Source organism: Gossypium raimondii, chromosome 13 (assembly GCF_025698545.1).
Source record: "Gossypium raimondii isolate GPD5lz chromosome 13, ASM2569854v1, whole genome shotgun sequence".
Classification (NCBI taxonomy): Eukaryota; Viridiplantae; Streptophyta; class Magnoliopsida; order Malvales; family Malvaceae; genus Gossypium; species Gossypium raimondii.
This window is the reverse complement of record NC_068577.1, coordinates 49,508,881-49,527,977: the sequence shown is the minus strand read 5'-3', so window position 1 is coordinate 49,527,977 and position 19,097 is coordinate 49,508,881. Positions and strand designations below refer to the sequence as shown.

Here is a 19,097-nt window from a genome sequence, read left to right as displayed (position 1 = left end):
TTTTTTAGTATATTGTTTGCCTCAAATACCTAATTAAAACTCAAAAGAATATCAAAATTAACAAATCTATAAACCCAAAAAATGGTTGTGCTGATGACATCAACTCCAAAGGCTTTACTTTTTGCTACTAAAATAGTAACAGTTTCAAGCTCTAATGTTCTCATGTCTTATCACTTCTAGCTTGAGCATTGGAGGGAGATTGCAGATCAAGGCCATGATATTTGGGTTTTTTTTTATAAAATTAACCTAAAAAATTAATTAATTATGTAAATGACTTATTTTTTTGATAAAATACGTAAATAACCTAAAATCTACTGTAAAAGTTAGTGGAGCCAAAGTGTTTGGCACCACCAACATGCCACGTCAGCAATCAGGATAAAAAATCACTTTTTTTTTGTGGAGCCATATAGAATGATGCCACCTATATAAATACTAAGGAAATACTACGATTTTTAAAAAAAATAGGGGGAGCTTTAAACAAATTTTCCATCCAACACATTTTTTTATTTGTTTATTATTTGTATTATAATATTTTAAATGTATATTTTAAATGTTTTATAATATTTATTTATTCAAACGTTTTTTTAAATTGGTTTTTAATTGTTTATTATTTGTTTTATAATATTTTAAATGTATATTTTAAATGTTTTATAATATTTTTATTCAAAATTTTTTAAATTATATTTAAAATTTAAAAACACACAACCAACATTTTAAATTTTTATATTACAAAACACATTTTAAAAAAAATTAACTTGCAATAAAGTGGTGGAGCCATTCTAAATGACTCCACCAAATAAAATATTTTTTAATTTTAAATATATATTTTAAAAATGTTTGAATAAAAATATTATAAAAATTTAAAATATTATAAAAATAATAATAAACAAATTGAAAAAAACATGTTTGAATAAACAAATATTATAAAACAATTAAAATATTATAAAATAAATAATAAACAATTCAAAAACACAAATTAAAAAAATAAAAAAAACAAAAAAAAGGACAAAAGGTAGCACAAGCGTTGGAGTCTAGTGGCGCCAAATTATTTAGCTCCACCAGAAAAACAAAATTTTGTTTAAAGCCCCCCATTTTTTTAAAAATAGTAGTATTTCCCTAGTATTCATACAGGTGGCGCCAAACAGTTTGGCTCCACCAATTTTTACTGCAGACTTTAGGTTATTTACATATTTTATCAAAAAAATAGGTCATTACGTAATTAATTAATTTTTTGAGTTAGTTTTATAAAAAAAGTCCGATATTTGATATTCTTAACTTCATCATTTGAATGAAAGAAAGAATAAAATGGAAGATTCTATTGAAAGTCATTTGGGTACAGAATCTTAAAAATACTTGTGTTTTTACTTTTGAAAATTTTAAATTTTTATAATTTATATTTACTATTTAAATTTTAAATTTTTAAGAATTTATAAATTTCTTTACAATTTTATAACTAGGACTAAAATGTCAAATCATATAAATATTGGGGCTAAATTTGTTAATTTTTTTAGATTTTAGATTAAATTGGTAGGATGTATAGACATTAGAGAGCTAAATTTTATTATTAGGCCAATAAAACAAACCGCAGGTTAGAATATTTAATTTCTGATTAAAATAAAAAAAATAATAATTAAGCGATTAAAATAGAATGAATTGAAGGGTTGACTATTCTTATACTTTACCTTTTTTTTCGTAATTATTGAAGCACGACAAAGACTTGGTTGGATGCATTCGATCCTAATTCGTTGGGCCACTATTTCTCTATTGTTTTGCTTACATCAAGCCTTGATGGAATATTACCCCCTTCAATTTGTCTAATTTTTGTCTTTTACCAACGGATCTGGTAACATCATTTTGTAGTTTGGGCAGATTTTACAGATTGCATCCAACAGATGGGTATTGTTTTAAATATACAAATATTTCAACACTTCTTTCATCTTACAGCAATACCATATATTTAGAAATCACAAACCACACTCACTTCTCAACCCAGACATACTACAAATCAAATCAAATCTTTTTTAACAATACTGAAACTCTTTTTCTTTTTTTATCACATATAATTTTACAAATCCGATGCCAGAATCACCAGTCTAACCTCCAGTTGCTTCATCCTCTTTCAGCATTAATCGGTTTATCTCCTTAACAAAGCTGTCCATGAGTGGAGCAGGCAAGCATACTGGGACTGTAATCCCTTCCTTTCCTTCTTTGTTCTTGGAAGGTATATAAAAGCTTATAACCTCTTCACCTCTGCTTTACCCCACCCAAAATCAACCTCCCTGAACCTAGCTCGACTCAAATCCGACACTATCAAGGATCGACCCGTGTTAACGTTCGGTCGTCCTCTAATCACCATCAAATCCGCCGTTGATTTCATGTACTCTTCAGTCACCTTTCCCTTGGCCTCTTTCACTAGCTTTATTGCATATTCTAATGGATTTTGGCATAGTTTTGCCGCGGTTGTTTCAACGGCGGGGTACCCAAGTGCATTCCCGTAATACCCTAATGGCAAAGGCGGGTCGAATTTGGACCTTGCATTGACTGTGCAGATGAACCGAACATCTTCATCGGGGCCAAGTTCCAAGGCTTTTGTACGACAACGCCATATGCATGCTGTTAAGATATCAAACGCTGAACAACGGAGGTTGTCGGGGATAGATCTTCTAAGAGCTGAAATTTGAGTTGGTCCGAAGAAGAAAGAGCGATGAACCAAGTTGTCTGTTGGCATGATTGTGCCGGTGGCGGCCTTGTCATGATCGTACTCGAGGTGAGCGCATGTTATGAGCGGGGGGTCTCGAGCATTCAAGAGGTGCCTTTCCCAAAGTGGTGGGATTGAGGGAGCCACCGCGCCTCGTGCCATTTCACCCATGGTGGACATGAATTGAATTAGACCAACAGCATCGCTGGTGTGGTTAAATCGGTGGGCAAAGATGAAACCTCCGCAATTGAAGCGTGTCACCTATTAAATTGTCGTAAATAATAACTAGGTTTTGTCTAAAAGAAAAAATTAATATTAATTGATAAGGACTAAATTGATAAGTCATCAATTTTTAAAAGATATCTTCTCAAATTTAATTTAATTTAAATTTAATTATTTTTTAAATCAAATTTTAAAAAATAAGCAAACATATTTTCTTATTTTATATCATTTTAGTTTTTAAAATTTAATCATCTTCTTTTTAATTTGTTAGTTTTAGGTAGTTGTTTTTTTCTTTTCTTTTTAACAAATACGAAGTTGGATAACATGTGTAATTTATTTATTTTCAATTTTATGCTACCCATTTTTAAAATTTTTAAATGTTGGTTTCAGTTTTACAATTTTCAGTTGTTTGCTTATGAATTTTTATTTTTTAATTTTTGATTCCGGAATTTTCAAATTTACTTTTTGTTATATGTTTTACCCCCGATAGTTTCTAACTTTCAATTTACTTTCTTTTTAAAATTAATAATCTTTCACTATTTTATTGATGCCTACAAATTATATATTTTAAGATGATATTAATTTAAGTTATTCCTTAAATTATATTTATAAAATATTATTCACTAAATGAATTATAGGTAGTTGTAAAATATTTATAAATGAATTTTTTTATGCTTAGTTTCATTTTTAGATATCTTATTTTTATTTTTTATTTAAAAATTTAATTTTAAGTAATTTTCCTAATTGAATTGATGTCGAGTTGACTTGTAATACCGATTTAGCGAACATATCATATAATTATAGATAATCATCATCATCATCGAACTATCTAAGTCAAAATATGTCATAAATCCATATACTCTTAAAAGATTTGAAATTTAGTTCTTATACTTTCATTTCCAAGAATTTAGTCCATCTATTTTCATATTTCAAAATCACTATTAATATTGTTAATTTTTTGTTAAATTTAAGTTTATTATAACGTCATTTTTTAATTACATGACTACCAAGTGAATATTTTCATTTGTTTCAAAATGTCGTAACAACAAATTTAACAAAAAAATAACAATGTTAACATATTGACTTTAATTTTGAAAATAAAAATAAAAAGTAAAAAGACTAAATTCCTTAAATAAAATATAAGGATTAAATTTTAAAATTTAAAAAAAAACAAGGATTATGGCATATTTTAAATGGCTATGTATTATGATATTCTCGTTTAACTAGTTTTATGAGTTAACCTAGATACTAAGTTAATTAAGAAATGATCTAAAACAATATTTTTTAAACTAATAAAAATGATATTTTTGTCTTATTAATGTTTTTGAAACATTAATAAATGAATACCTGAATTTGTAGCAGCGGAGAATTTAGCAAATCAATGGAGGCAGGGAGTTCATAAAGAAGCTCCTTGAAACATGGAAATGGTGGGTGAAGTGAATCGCCGAAATCCTCAAGTGTAACATCAGCATCACCCTCAATGAACAATATACCTTCACCGCTACAATCCACCATAAGCTTCCGGTTCGGCCCTTCCTTCAATCTACCAGCAAATGGATAAAAAAAACACCAGGGTTTCCGCAAGTGCTTCTCTTATAACCCTAACTGGGTCCTTTCCTTGCATGCAAGCATTGTTCCGATAAATATGGAGCCCTCGAATTTGGAAACGATGACCAGCTTGGTCGTCGGTGTCCGACAGCAACTTACACTCGTGAGGGGTTGGCTTAGCAGGGACGATGAGCTCCGGTTCCTGCCTTTCTACAGTGAACACTAGAGAAGTGGGTTGTAGTAGTGCCATGGAAACTTCTTCTTTTTCTTAATTATATGATTAACAAGTACATTTATTTTTGGCTTGGTTAAGCTATTTATAGGTGAACTACTAAGATCAAAGCAATATGGAGGGCAATAACATTTTGACAAGTTTCTTCTTTCTTTCTTTTTTTTTTTATTTTACTTTTCACCTATTTAGAGGTTTTAATTTGGGTTCTATTTTAAAAAAATAATTTTATTTTATATTTTATAATTAAATTAAAATTAAAATATTTTTAAATTTATTTATTTTAATTGTGACTAGGTTGGGCGCTAGTTCAAGATAAAATTTCCTTAATAAAACTCCACTAAAGATATGCCGAGCTTATCAGACCAAGCAAGCCACATGATCTGTGAACAATAATTGCAGTCTACACTTTTCATAAACTTTAATCTACAATATATCTATAATCTATAATTTATATAATATATATATAAAAGTATAGAAATTTTGAATCGATAAAATACCTTTTATTGTTAATTATATTATTAAATTGATATTAGAATAATAATTTATTAATATTATTACGTGATAATAAAAAATTAATTAATATAATAGTATATTAATTTAAAATTAATTAATTTGGTCATAGATTTTAAAATATCTACTTAAAAACATAATATATTATTAATTAATAAAATTATAAATCAATAAAATCATTCAAATATTATAAATATTTTATTAATGGTGTTTCTATTAAATCTTAAACACAAAATTATATTCATAAAAAATATTAATATAAAATAATTATAATGTTTTCATTATCAATTTAATAATTATTATCACTTAATAATTAGCAATATAATTATATACCAATTAATACTAATATTTAGCACTATAGATATATGTATTATCAAGTCATTTTATTCAAAATAACATATACAAAATTATTAAAAAATTATGTTTTAGCATTATTTAATAGGTTTTATTTTCATCACTAAAAAATATAATTTTCGTTATTATTTGAGATGTTTAATGATTATTATTTTATATTCAATAGTTTTTATTTTATGAATTAATATTATTTTATTTATTTTATCTAATTACTTAATATTATTATTCTCCGTTAAACACTTTAAACTTCTTTTTGTTCTAAAAAATAATTATTTTATTCTTCTAATTATTTAATTATTTTTAAGATTAATTGATTTTTATTATAAGTTAGATCAATTTTGATTTAACTAAAAATATAAATATATATTTTAGATTGTAAAAGTATATTGTTTAATAAAAAATACTAAGAAACCATTACATATATTTAGAGGCTTCACCATGCTCCAACATAGCCAAGTATCATGCCATTCCAAGCCCAACCACTGCAATAAGAGTGCCATCACATCACTACCCTGCAATCTATTACATTAAGGATGTGTTTGGATGAGCGGTGCGTTTACCTACGGTTAGTGTAAAAATAACGGTGAGATTAGATACTGTAACGTGAGACAAAAAGTAAGCTAAACGCACCGCACCCAATCATCCATCCAAACCCACCCTAAGTCTCTTAGTCAATTTAACAAAACACTCACTATCAACCATCTCACTAATCATATAAAAACATGTAGCATATAAATGTTTTCCTTAAATACTTGCTCAGAATTTAGAGAATCAATTTCTCTTTTTCAAAGTTTCTTCCAAATTAACTCTTTATAGTCCCTCCTCTTCAACTAAATCACTTACAGCTTTTGATCCACCAAATAAATCACTTTTGACCTCTTTTATCATATTTTTATATCAACAATTAGTACGGTAAACATAAAAAAATGTAGCTCACACCAATTCAATATTCCCACAATTAAACAAAAAAAACGTATTGTAAATCAAACACATATTGACTATCTTGACTATGATACGTATTATCCTTATTTCCATACATGTTCAGTTCATTAATGGCATTTATCGATGGAGCATCAAGATTTTTCCTCAAATTTTTAAGAACAATACTTCTCATAAATTCTATCACAACACTAAAATAGAAACGACATCGAGGGCAATAATCGCCCCCCAAATGGCGAGGTGACATATCTCGCGAAGCTAATTAGTGTATACTATGTATATGCATATCCCATTAAAGCGTTTTAGAGTTCAATGAAACTTAAGTTTTATTTTTATTTTATTTTTGTTAAAAGGAATTTTTTTTTTTTTTGAAGTAACAAACAATGCTAAACACACAGCTTTTAAGTTAAAAGTATTTTTAAACCCAAAAATAAAAAGTTAAGAACAGTAAAAAAACATAGGCTAAATACAGAGCATAAGCAGAAAAATAAAGGAGAATCAGAAAATGAGAAAATGAATTCCTTCATTCTGTTTAATCGATCATTTTTTGGTACATTTATAGTAGAGATTGAGAGCAAAAACAGATTTTAGTAATGGAAAATAAGAGGAGCAACATGGAGCAATCTGTTGAGAAGAATGAAAACAGAAAAACAGAAAATCCTTGGCTGCTGTGAATGATGACAAAGGTTAGGAGCCTCCACTGGTCATTTGACACCTGTCCATACTAGTAACGTTTCCTTCAACATCCTCCCCGTCTTCTATAGCTTGTGGTGAAGAAACACATAAAGCTTTGCGAAAGTGAGAAAAGTCTTTAGGTAAGATGGGTTTAGTGAGAGCATCAGCAATTTGTTTATTTGAGGGGATATAGTTGACTTGCAAAGCTCCAGAGAGAACCTTTTCCCTTACAAAGTATAGATCAATCTCAACATGTTTAACTTTTGAGTGGTGAACTGGATTGGCGGAGATTGAAACGGCAGAGGTATTATCACACCATATAATTGGTGTGTTTGAGAGACTTATACCAAGTTCTTCAAGAAGTTGTTGTAATCCAAGCATTTCAGAAGCACAATTAGCTAAGCTCCTATATTCAGCTTCAGTAGATGAACGGGAGACAACTGACTGCTTTTTAGATGACCACGTGATAGGATTTGGTCCTAAGAAAATACAGTAGCCGGTGGTGGAGCGTCGATCTTCAGGAGTGGAGGCCCAGTCAGCATCTGAATATCCAACAAGATTAAAACACCCCTTTTTGAACCGCAATCCATAATCAAGAGTTCCATTGATGTACCTCAATACTCTTTTTAGAGCTTTCCAATGAGTGTCTAGAGGATGATTCATATATTGACTTAGTTTATTAACACAATAGGTGAGATCTGGTCTGGTAATACAAGCATATTGAAGAGTGTCGATTACGCTTCTATATAAATGAGTATCTTCAAATGGAGTACCATTATTGCGAGTCAGATGAGGGAGACCTACCATTGGCGTAGGAGTAGGTGTGGCACCATGCATACCAGTTCGATGAAGCAGTTCCAGAAGATATTTCTTTTGTGAAAGTAATAAGCCACCAGTCATAGAGCAAATCTCAATACCAAGAAAATATTGAAGAGTTCCAAGATCTTTAATAGCAAATCGAGAGTGAAGTTGGGTGACAATATCATCAATATCAGATTGAGAATTGTCGGTTAAAACAATATCATCAACATAAGCCATAAGAAATACTTGTGAGCGGGCAGTGTGTCGAATAAAGAGTGAAGAATCAATTTTGGAAGGCTGAAAACCCAAGTTGGAGACAAGGAAATCCTTTAGAGTGTTGAACCAAGCTCGAGGAGCTTGTTTAAGGCCATACAATGCTTTGTTGAGCTTACATACCAATGACTCACCGTTCAACCCCTGAGCTTCGAATCCCGGTGGTTGTTGCATATAAATTTCTTCAGTAAGAATGTCGTTAAGGAACGCATTATTTACATCAATTTGACGAAGACTCCATTCTTTCATAACAGCAATAGCAAGAACAGTCCGTATAGTGTTGGCACGAACTATTGGGCTGAAAGTATCAACAAAATCAGAACCGGCATTTTGAGAGAACCCTTTAGCAACAAGACGCGCTTTGTAACGGTCCACTGTACCATCTGGTTTCTTCTTAACTTTGAACAGCCATTTACATCCGATAGCACGATGAGAAGATGGTAAATGAGCTAATGTCCAAGTGTTGTTTTTTATCAAAGCTTGAATCTCACTATGAACAGCATTTTGCCAGTGAGGATAATGCATAGCACTATGAATATCAGAGGGTAACTCAGGGTCAGAGGAAGGTGCTTGAGAAAGTAGAATTTTGGGGCGAAAAATTCCAGCTTTGCTTCTAGTTATCATGGGATGGGTGTTTGTGGTGGAAGCTTGTTGTGGTTCAAAATTTTCAGTTTGATCAATTTGTGGTGTGAGTATAGGAGTAGAATATGATGGTGGGTTAACTGTAGTGTGGGAATTGTCAGATAAAGTAGGAGGGTGGGATGGTATATAGGACGAAGATGGGGGGTTATCAAGTGAACACATGGTGGGTCCCATAGTGTGTGTAGGAGTAGTAGAAGAAATATGTGGAGGTGATGGACTTATGTGACGTGAAGGAGGGGATGAGTTGATAGGTGATGGCACAATATACAAGGTAGTGGTTGAATTTTTATTTTGGTGAGGTAAAAGCTGAGATTGGGTTTGTTTAAAGGGAAATTGTTGTTCATTAAAAATGACATGACGTGAAACAATGATTTTACCCTCTGATGTCCGGCACCGATATCCTTTATGTAAAGGAGAATAACCAAGAAAAACACAAGGCTTTGACCGAAAATTCAATTTGTTCCTGTTGAAGGGGCGCAAATTTGGAAAGCAGAGACACCCAAATACATGGCAGAATTGATAATCTGGTTTTGTGCCAAAAAGTTTTTCAAACGGAGAAAGACCATCTAACGCCTTGGTTGGAAGTCGATTAATAAGAAAAATAGCACTTGTAAAGGCATCATTCCAGTAGTGTAGAGGCATACTAGCATGAGCAAGCATCGACAACCCAGATTCAACAATTTGGCGATGTTTCCGTTCAACTATGCCATTTTGCTCAGAAGTATGAGGGCATGATAAACGATGAATGATACCATGGTGCGATAGATACCCTTTTAAAGCTTGAAATTCTCCACCATTGTCAGTTTGAAGTACTTTTATCTTGTGACCAAGAAGACGTTCCACCATCTTATGAAATTGAATAAACACACTTAAAACATCTGATTTTCGAGTGAGAAAGTATATCCATGTATATCTAGAAAAAGCATCTGTAAATGCCACATAATAGGAGAAACCATTTGATGTAACCGGTGCTGGTCCCCAAACATCAGATATAATTAATTGTAACGGTGTTGTATACTCTGTCAAGGAATTTGTAAAAGGCAGTTTATGAGCTTTTCCCATTTGACATGCTGGACAACAGTCACCAATTTTATTATCATGAAATGAAACATTACAATTTTGAAGAGCTTGAACAAGAGTAGAGCGGCATGGATGCCCAAGACGAGCATGCCATAAAGACAACGGAGTAGTATGCGAAGTAACATAGCATTGAACAGACGGATTTGAAGAAGAAAATGGCAACTTTAAACGATATAAACCACCATGAACATCTCCATGCAACAGAACTTCATTTGTCTTTAGGTCCCGAACCTTGCACTCCTTTGGAAAAAACTCAAACATCACTTGATTATCACTAGTGAACTTGGAAACAGAGAGAAGATTTTTAGTGATGCCAGGAACATAAAGTAAAGAGCGCATGACTAAAGGTCGTGTTTGAGTAATTAAAGACAATTGACCAGTATGCATAACAGGAAGACCATAACCATTACCAACAAAAATTGTACCTGGTCCAGAATATGAAGCTTTTTCACCAATGGATTCAGAAGAGTGAGTTATATGGTGGGTAGCACCAGAGTTTGTGTACCAACTTGGATCACTTACTGTTTCAGGAGTTGCAATATAAGCATTGGCATTATTAGGCAGAGTAGTGGTTGGTGGCATGGAGGCATTAGCATTCTGGAGAGGTGAGGTTTGATAAATCCAATACCCATGTGGTTCAAGTGAAGGAGGTGGGGCCCATGGTGCTGTCCCACTATTATGCACAGAGGATGACCCACCAGTTGGTGTCCATTGAGGGGTGTTGAAGGTAGCAACATAGGCTTGAGGAGCTTGTGTTCCCGGTTGTGAAGAGGGAGGTCTGTAAGTAGAAGCCTTATAGTTTTGATCGAAACGAAAGTAGCATCGATCTACCGGATGCCCAAGCGCAAAGTTGGCATTGGAGCCTAGAATTATTAGATCGACCCCTTCCTCGACCTCGAAAAGAAGAAGGATTGGGTGGTCTGTAAGAGGGAGTTTCTCCATTGTTTTGAAAACTTTGAGTGGTAATCATATTGGCAGCAGCTGGAATAGAGGCGAGAAGAGTTTGTTGTCGCGCTTCAGCATCAAGAAGAAGTGTGAATACCGTTTGAACGCTGTATGGAATAGGACTAGCCAAGATGACAGTAATAACAGATTCAAAATCAGCAGATAAACCATTTAAAATAGCCGTAACATGCTCATATTCACTAACCATTTCTCCACAGTTTGCTAAGTTATCACAGAAACTTTTAATTTTAAGTAAATAATCCTTCATGCTCAAATCACCTTTGCGTTGAGAGTGAAGTGCTCGACGATAAAACATTAGCTTGGAGGTCGTTTTGCTGCCATAAACACGAGCCAAAGTTTGCCATATTTGAGAAGAAGTGTTCATTCCAATAAGGTGAGGAAGAACTGTTTGACTCACCGATGAAAGCAACCAAGAAGCAAGAGCACTATCTTGTTGCTCATATCTTGCAAAATCTGGGTTTGGTGTTGACCCACCATTTTCATCGGGTATTATCGAGGGAGGTGGAACCAGGGTGCCGTCTAAGTAGCCTTGAAGTTTGAAGGTTTTGGCTGCTAGTAAAACTTGTTGCTGCCACAATAAGTAGTTGTCATCATCTAGGATAATATTAAGCTTTTTGGTTGAAAAAGTCTTCCATCAAAGCCATCGACGGAGCTCCCAATCGCACCGGAGGCAGTGACAGATTCAGTCGTTTGACTGGTGGCGTTACTGTTGGTGTTGGTCATAACGAAAGCTTAATCCGTGAGGAAGAAAGGCTCAGATACCAAGTTAAGAACAGTAAAAAAACATAGGCTAAATACAGAGCATAAGCAGAAAAATAAAGGAGAATCAGAAAATGAGAAAATGAATTCCTTCATTCTGTTTAATGGATCATTTTTTGGTACATTTATAGTAGAGATTGAGAGCAAAAACAGATTTTAGTAATGGAAAATAAGAGGAGCAACGTGGAGCAATCTGTTGAGAAGAATGAAAACAGAAAAACAGAAAATCCTTGGCTGCTGTGAATGACGACAAAGGTTAGGAGCCTCCACTGGTCATTTGACACCTGTCCATACTAGTAACGTTTCCTTCAACAGTAACAAACAATGCTAAACACACAGCTTTTAAGTTAAAAGTATTTTTAAACCCAAAAATAAAAACCCTTTTTTTTAGTTTTTATGTTTCGAAAAAGCACTTTTTAAGTCAAAAAAGAATATTTTAAACCTTTACTTTTAATCCAATTTATTTTATGCAATATTTATATTGAGTATACAAAATTTATTTCAAATATATAACATTATATATCTAAATTTATAATGATTATATTTTAATATTTAAAATATAATTTATATATTCAAATTAAATTTTACAAATAATTAATATTATTTTTTAAAATTATTTAAATATTAATAATGACTTACAATAAATTATTTTTATATACTTACAAAATATCAAAATATTATTGAAATTGAAAATTATTTAAATGTATATTTTCATTTTACAACATTATACCTAAGATGTATTTTTATTAGCAATAATAAATAATTAAATTTTAAATTAAACTTTTATAAACCATTTTAAAAGCAATTTGAAAGTAGCCTTAGTGTGTATGTATATACCTGGTGAAGCTTGGATATGTCCTGTAGAAAGTTGGCGGAGTTTAAATGAATTCATTAGTTTAACAAAGTAATATAGTTTGGTGGATGCTAGATTCTATATATACTCTTAAATTATTGAGGTTATAATATTAAAATCCTTCTATTATTAAAATAATGAATTTGACCGTTAATGATATGTCAAATATTATGCGGTATAGTTTAAAATGAAAAATTTAAATAAAAATAAATATTGTAAAATCTTGGTTTTGATGTTTTAGAAGCTTTTACAAAAGCTTTGATCACTCTCTTTTTTCTATTTTATTTTTGCTTATGAAAGTTATACAATAATGTTTTACTTTTCTTTAAAGTTTTATTTTAAATTATTTCACATAAGATTTGGCATGCCATTTAATGATTTTATTGATTGATTGGTATATATAACATTGATAGCGTTTTAAAATGTAAATAGAATGCTTTGAAATTTACGGGTTAATTTAAAATAAAATCATAATTTGAGGATATATATGTTAGAACCGTAAATAATATCTAATATAAAATTAAAACTGTAAACTAAGATCTATCATATCAAATCATCAAGAATAAAACTAGATGCAGAAGCATACCTGAATCCATGAATTCCTTAAAGTTTTTCTGGATCTTGGAATTTGATCATCCAAATTAGCACACAATTAATTCAGAGAATGTTTGCTCTCTCTTTCGTAAGGATGGGATATTAGAAAAGATATCTTGTATGTAATTTGAGGACTATAACCCTAATATATATAGCTTTGACACATTAGCCCTAACTCCTAATTAGTCCATCATTTAATTAGAAATTGATTAGAACTTAATTACTAGAGTATCTACACATATATTTGACTTATACTTTATTTAATAATTAAAACCGAATAAAACTTTAACAAAATTAGATCACTTTTAATTTGGGCTAACCTATCATGATAATAAATAATAAAATGTCATTACCCTTATTATATACGTGATATCCAACAATAAGAATTTGAAAGGATAATTGGAGGAATGATTTCAAATCCAAATATGAAATTATGAACCAATCACTCATCTTCCCCATCAATAAAAATGTCATCAAGAAACCAGAGATCAATAGCACTCACGTGCTTATTCATAAAAGAAATTGAGAAATTAATCATGTAAAGTTGAATATAGAGAAATGGTTTGAAGGGAAATCCCGCACGCCCCACTTTGAAGACAGCAACCACCCAACTATAGCAAGTTCAACGATCAACTCCCAAAATCAGAAAAGGAAAGAAAATAGTGAACAACCACACTTGGAGTGCGGCAAAAGTCATTAACCAATCAAAAACCAAGTGAAAAGATTATTATTAATTATTGGGAATTTACTCTGATCCACAACATTATTGTAAATTCATTCATAGTCCACATCCTGCAAATGAGTTTTGGATTATTTTAAGGATTCTATTACATCTTTGGTAACTTTTTTTTCCCTTGAAGCAATCCATAGTTGCTCAAACATATACATGCACATAGCGGGAGGGAAGCTCATATCTTGTAATATATGTGTTCTTCTTTTCTCAAATATTCATACCTTCTAATATTTATTAATTTGGGTTTTAAGGTTGTTTTGATATTATTAGGTTTCATTTTTCACGATTTTGTTAATGAAATAACTTTGGTGTTTATTGTGAATTTTATGTTTAATTTGTCAAATACAATCCGATGGATTTAATTGAGTTTTAGGGTTGATTTAATAAAAGTTAATTGCTAATAATATTATTAGCTATGTATGAATTTTATTAAGTCAACTCTAAAACCCAAATTAAATTTTAAAATTAACACTAATACGTTTAGGTATCAAAATATATAACTTTTATCAAATACAAATACCCAAATTTAAGTACTAAATTATATATTAAGCCATAAAATTCATATTTGAAATTACTTTCATCGACAATATTATTGCAATTTCATTCATTGTCTGCATCATGCGAATGACTTTGAGATTAATTTAAGGATTACTGGCAACATTTTCCCCTTTACCTTAATTTGTAGCAATCAGCAGTTTCAGCATTTACGCAGTAGTTAATTGTACTAGATATCATTAAATTATGACTTTTATTTTAAATTAGTTTCTAAATTTCAAAACATATTAATTTTATTCGTAAACTATCAATGTCATATCAATCAGGTCCTTCTATTATTAAAACCATTAGATGTGCATAATTTAGAATGAAAATTTTAAAGAAAAGTAGAATGCTATTATATAACTTTATAAGTTAAAACTAAATATAAACTAAAACCGAAAAAAAAAGAGAGTACTGAATGAATGATAAAACTAATTTTGTAGAAACATTCAAAACATCAAAACCAATATTTTTACAATATTCAATTTTCTTTAAGTTTTAATTTTAAACTATATCGCATAAGACTTACATCTCACTCAACAATTAAATTAACTATTCAATAATAGAAGAACCTCTATAATTTAGAGATATAATTAAAAACTTTTAAAGTTTGGGATCTATTTAAAATAAAATTACAGTTTACGATATATTTACCTCTTTACGCATTAGGCGTTTTGAGAGTTACAACTTACATCCATGATATCAAAACATATAAGGTTAAATTAGTTTTTTTTAAATTATACATTTTCATAAATAATGTAATTTAAATATTATATAAAATATTGTATCTTGTTCAACTCATTAATTGGTTGAATCAAGCTCTTCAATATGTTTTTCATTAATTTTAAGTTGCTTGTTGCATAGTGTTCTATACATCTGTTCGATCACTTTTTCATCGAATTCGTTTTTAGATTCTTAGAAGACAGGTCTATTCGATGATCTTAATATAAAAAATTAGAGAATAAATGTGTTAAAACAAATTATGCAAAATAGAATTAAAATATATAAAGTAAAAAAGAAAGAAAGAATTTAAAATAGGAAAATAAGGTTAAAAACCTTAAACTACTAGTGACTTGATTTATAGTTCTTTACTGCTATAGGAATTTATTTATAGGTTTTTATACATGCATAAAATAAAAGGTAGAAATGTGAACTTTAAATATTGATATTTCTCGTAATTTTCATATATAATCAATATTAAGGATTTTGTATTACCTTTTACATTGATTTTAAAAAGTATATATATATATATATATTTTATTTTTATTAATGTATTTATTGTTGTATATGAAATTAATTTACTTAAAACAAAAGAATATGTATCTGTTCTCAAAGATATAGGTAGTAAATATACTTTCTATCTATTATAATTTGTGTTAGTAATAAATTACAACTCAAAATAGAGAATTAGGGATGAATACAAAATACTATATTGAAGAGCTATTAGAATGTTTAGTAGTTTGAATTTGTAATTAATTTAATAATACATCATTATTATTAATGTCAAGAAATTTATATTTAAAACTTAATTCGGGATCCATATATACTTTTTTTTTTAATAATCTCATTATAAATTCTGATCATCTTTACTCTTTTTGAGACAATGCTTAAAACTACTTATAGCCCATTCTCAACTCATAAATAAGAGGATAACGTGTTTCACCGTACTCGAACCCACATCCTCTTGCATTGAGGATAATATCCATACCAGTCAAGTTATGACTCAATCAGCGGCCCTTATTAGTTTTATTTATTCACAATAATATCAAACATACAAATATAAAATGATTCGATTTTAATATAGAAAGAGTAAGCTACACATTAACTTAAGCTAGCCAAACCCTAATGAATGGCAACATCATAGTCGAAGGGCTTATCCAAATTGGATTAAGGAAGCATCATTTACTTACCTAAATAATGTCTATCAATTGCAAAATAATACTGGAAGTGCTTATCCAAATTGGCTTATGGCACTACACCAAAACAGGCTTTTAGCGGCGTTTTTTTAGGCCTTTAGCGGCGCTTTTGGAAGCGCTGCAAAAAATGCCACTGTTGACAACGTCACTAACATTTGCGGTGTTTTTAAAAATAAACGCCGCTAAAGAACAAGACATTTAGCGGCGCTTCTACCACAAACGTCGTTAAAGATCGTGACCTTTAGCGGCGCTTCCACCACAAACACCGCTAAAGAACAAGACCTTTAGCGGCACTTCTACCACAAACGCCGCTAAAGAACAAGACCTTTAAATTTTACGTAAATAATTATTAAAATTTTAAGTAATATTTAAAAGTATTTGATACATGTATAAATTTTAGTTTTTTATTTCATTTATATTTTTTTATTTTATCTTTTCTTATATTTTGGTCCTATCCAATTTAAATAATTAATTACCTGTGTGTATATATATATCGATCCATATCAAAAATATCAAATGGTTAGGTTTAAATGTTTTTAAATATACAAGTATTAATTAATTGTATCATTTAACAAGTTTCAATTTATAAACCTTAAGGTTTAAGCTTAAACCCTAAATTAACCGATCAATCTACATGCATAAAGTGATCATCTATCTATTATATAACTCTTAAATAATATAAACTATATACTCATAATTTCAATATATTAAATTTATTATTATCTATTTTAGAAATATATAAGAACATATTTAATATAAAAATTAATAAAACTAATTAATCTAAAATTAAACTCTAACCTAACTGTTGAAACCCTAAACCCCAAATCCCTAACCCCTAACCCTAAATCCCCTAACACCTAAAGCATAGCACTTAACCTTTAAACCTTAAATCACAAACCCTAAATCCATACCCCAGCCTGCTCTTTAAACTCTAAACCATATACTATAGTGATAATTAATTCAATATTTTAAAATTAATACTATCTCTTTTACGATTATATAATAAATTATTTAATATATAAGCTAAAAAAATCAGTAATGTATCCAAAAAACTTTAAAATTATTTTAAATAATAGTATTTTAATTTTTCCATTTTTAACAAATAATTTAAATTATTTTAAATCTCTGAGCATTAGCGGCGCTTTCTTACAAACGCCGCTAAATCCCCGAGAGCTCAGAAAACGGCGCCGTTGGGCTTAGTTTTTTTTGCGGCGCATTCCCAAAAACGCCGCTAAAGCCCTGAGCATTAGCGGCGCTTTCTTAAAAACGCCGCTAAATCCTCGAAAGCTATGAAAACGGTGCCGTTGGGCTTAGTTTTTTTTGCGGCGCTTCCCCAAAAACGCCGCTAAAGCCCTGAGCATTAGCGGCGCTTTCATAAAAACGCCGCTAAATCCCTGAAAGTTCAGAAAATGGCATCGTTGGGCTTAGTTTTTTTTGCGGAGCTTCCCCAAAAATGCCGCTAAAGCCCTGAGCATTAGCGGCACTTTCTTAAAAACGCCGCTAAATCCCCAAAAGCTCAGAAAATGGCGTCGTTGGGCTTAGTTTTTTTGCGGCGCTTTCCCAAGAACGCCGCTAAAGCCCTGAGCATTAGCGGCGCTTTCTTAAAAGCGCCTCTAAATCCCCGAAAGCTCAGAAACGGCGCCGTTGGGCATAGTTTTTTTGCGGCGCTTTTCCAAAAACGCCACTAAAGCCCTGAGCATTAGCGGCGCTTTCTTAAAAACGCCGCTAAATCCCCGAAAGCTTACAAAACGGCGCAGTTGGGCTTAGTTTTTTTTGCGGCGCTTTCCCAAAAACGCCGCTAAAGCCCTGAGCATTAGCCGCGCTTTCTTAAAAACGCCGCTAAATCCTTGAAAGCTCTGAGAACGGCGCCGTTGGGCTTAGTTTTTTGCGGCGCTTTTTGGAAAACGCCGCTAAAAGCCTGTTTTGGTGTAGTGTAGGACCTACAAAACATCATTTCCATATTTTCAACCAAAATAAATGTCTACACGAAGTGGGTTTCTAGTGTAAACTTTGGGATTAAAAGCTTTTACACATTAAGGGTAAGTTTAGATGGACGGTGCGTTTACCTGCAGTTAGTGTAAAAACAGCGGTGGCGGCGATACTGTAGCGTAGGACAAAAAGTAAGTTAAACGCACCACATTGCACCCACACTAAGTAAACAACAAGTCATGAAAATATATATTACATCATTATAAAATTTATTTATATAACTTACCTGATTATAAATTTAAAACTAAAATAATTTTAACCATTCTAAACTTTAGATTTTGCATTTAATTTATCTCGTTAAAATAAAAACAATAACACCCGATTCTCTCCTGTTTTTTCACCCGTCTTTATAAAATGAGTAAGGGATTAAATCATATATTCTTCACAATCTCAACTTCCTCGTGCCAACGAAGCTAGAATTTTGGATTCTTGTTTCTCTGATAATTGGAATAAAGGGACACTATTAAATAAGGATATAAAATAACTATAAAATCTTGCTCCACCCCAGGAGTGAACCAGGAAAAACATTAAAGCATGGTTGGACTTGGATACATAGATTTTCCCTCACCATCCAACAACAGGAGTGTACCTCCTTTAATCCTTGGAGTTCCTCGTAATGGAACAGTAACGATATTAGCCCCACTTAAGAAATGAACCATTAATCTCAACCTCTCTCGTGGCATAAAGATTGCTAAACCCAGGTCCCACTCATATATAAGCCCAAAATAATCTGTTTAATGGGTTCTTTGGATTGGGCTTTGGCAGGCCATCATTAA

General features: G+C 31.1%; 1 pseudogene; it reads right to left on the bottom strand.

The window, feature by feature from the left end:
- Positions 1–1,928: 1,928 nt before the first annotated feature.
- LOC105781835 (benzyl alcohol O-benzoyltransferase-like) lies at positions 1,929–4,718 on the bottom strand (annotated as a pseudogene).
- Between the last annotated feature and the right edge of the window lie 14,379 nt (positions 4,719–19,097).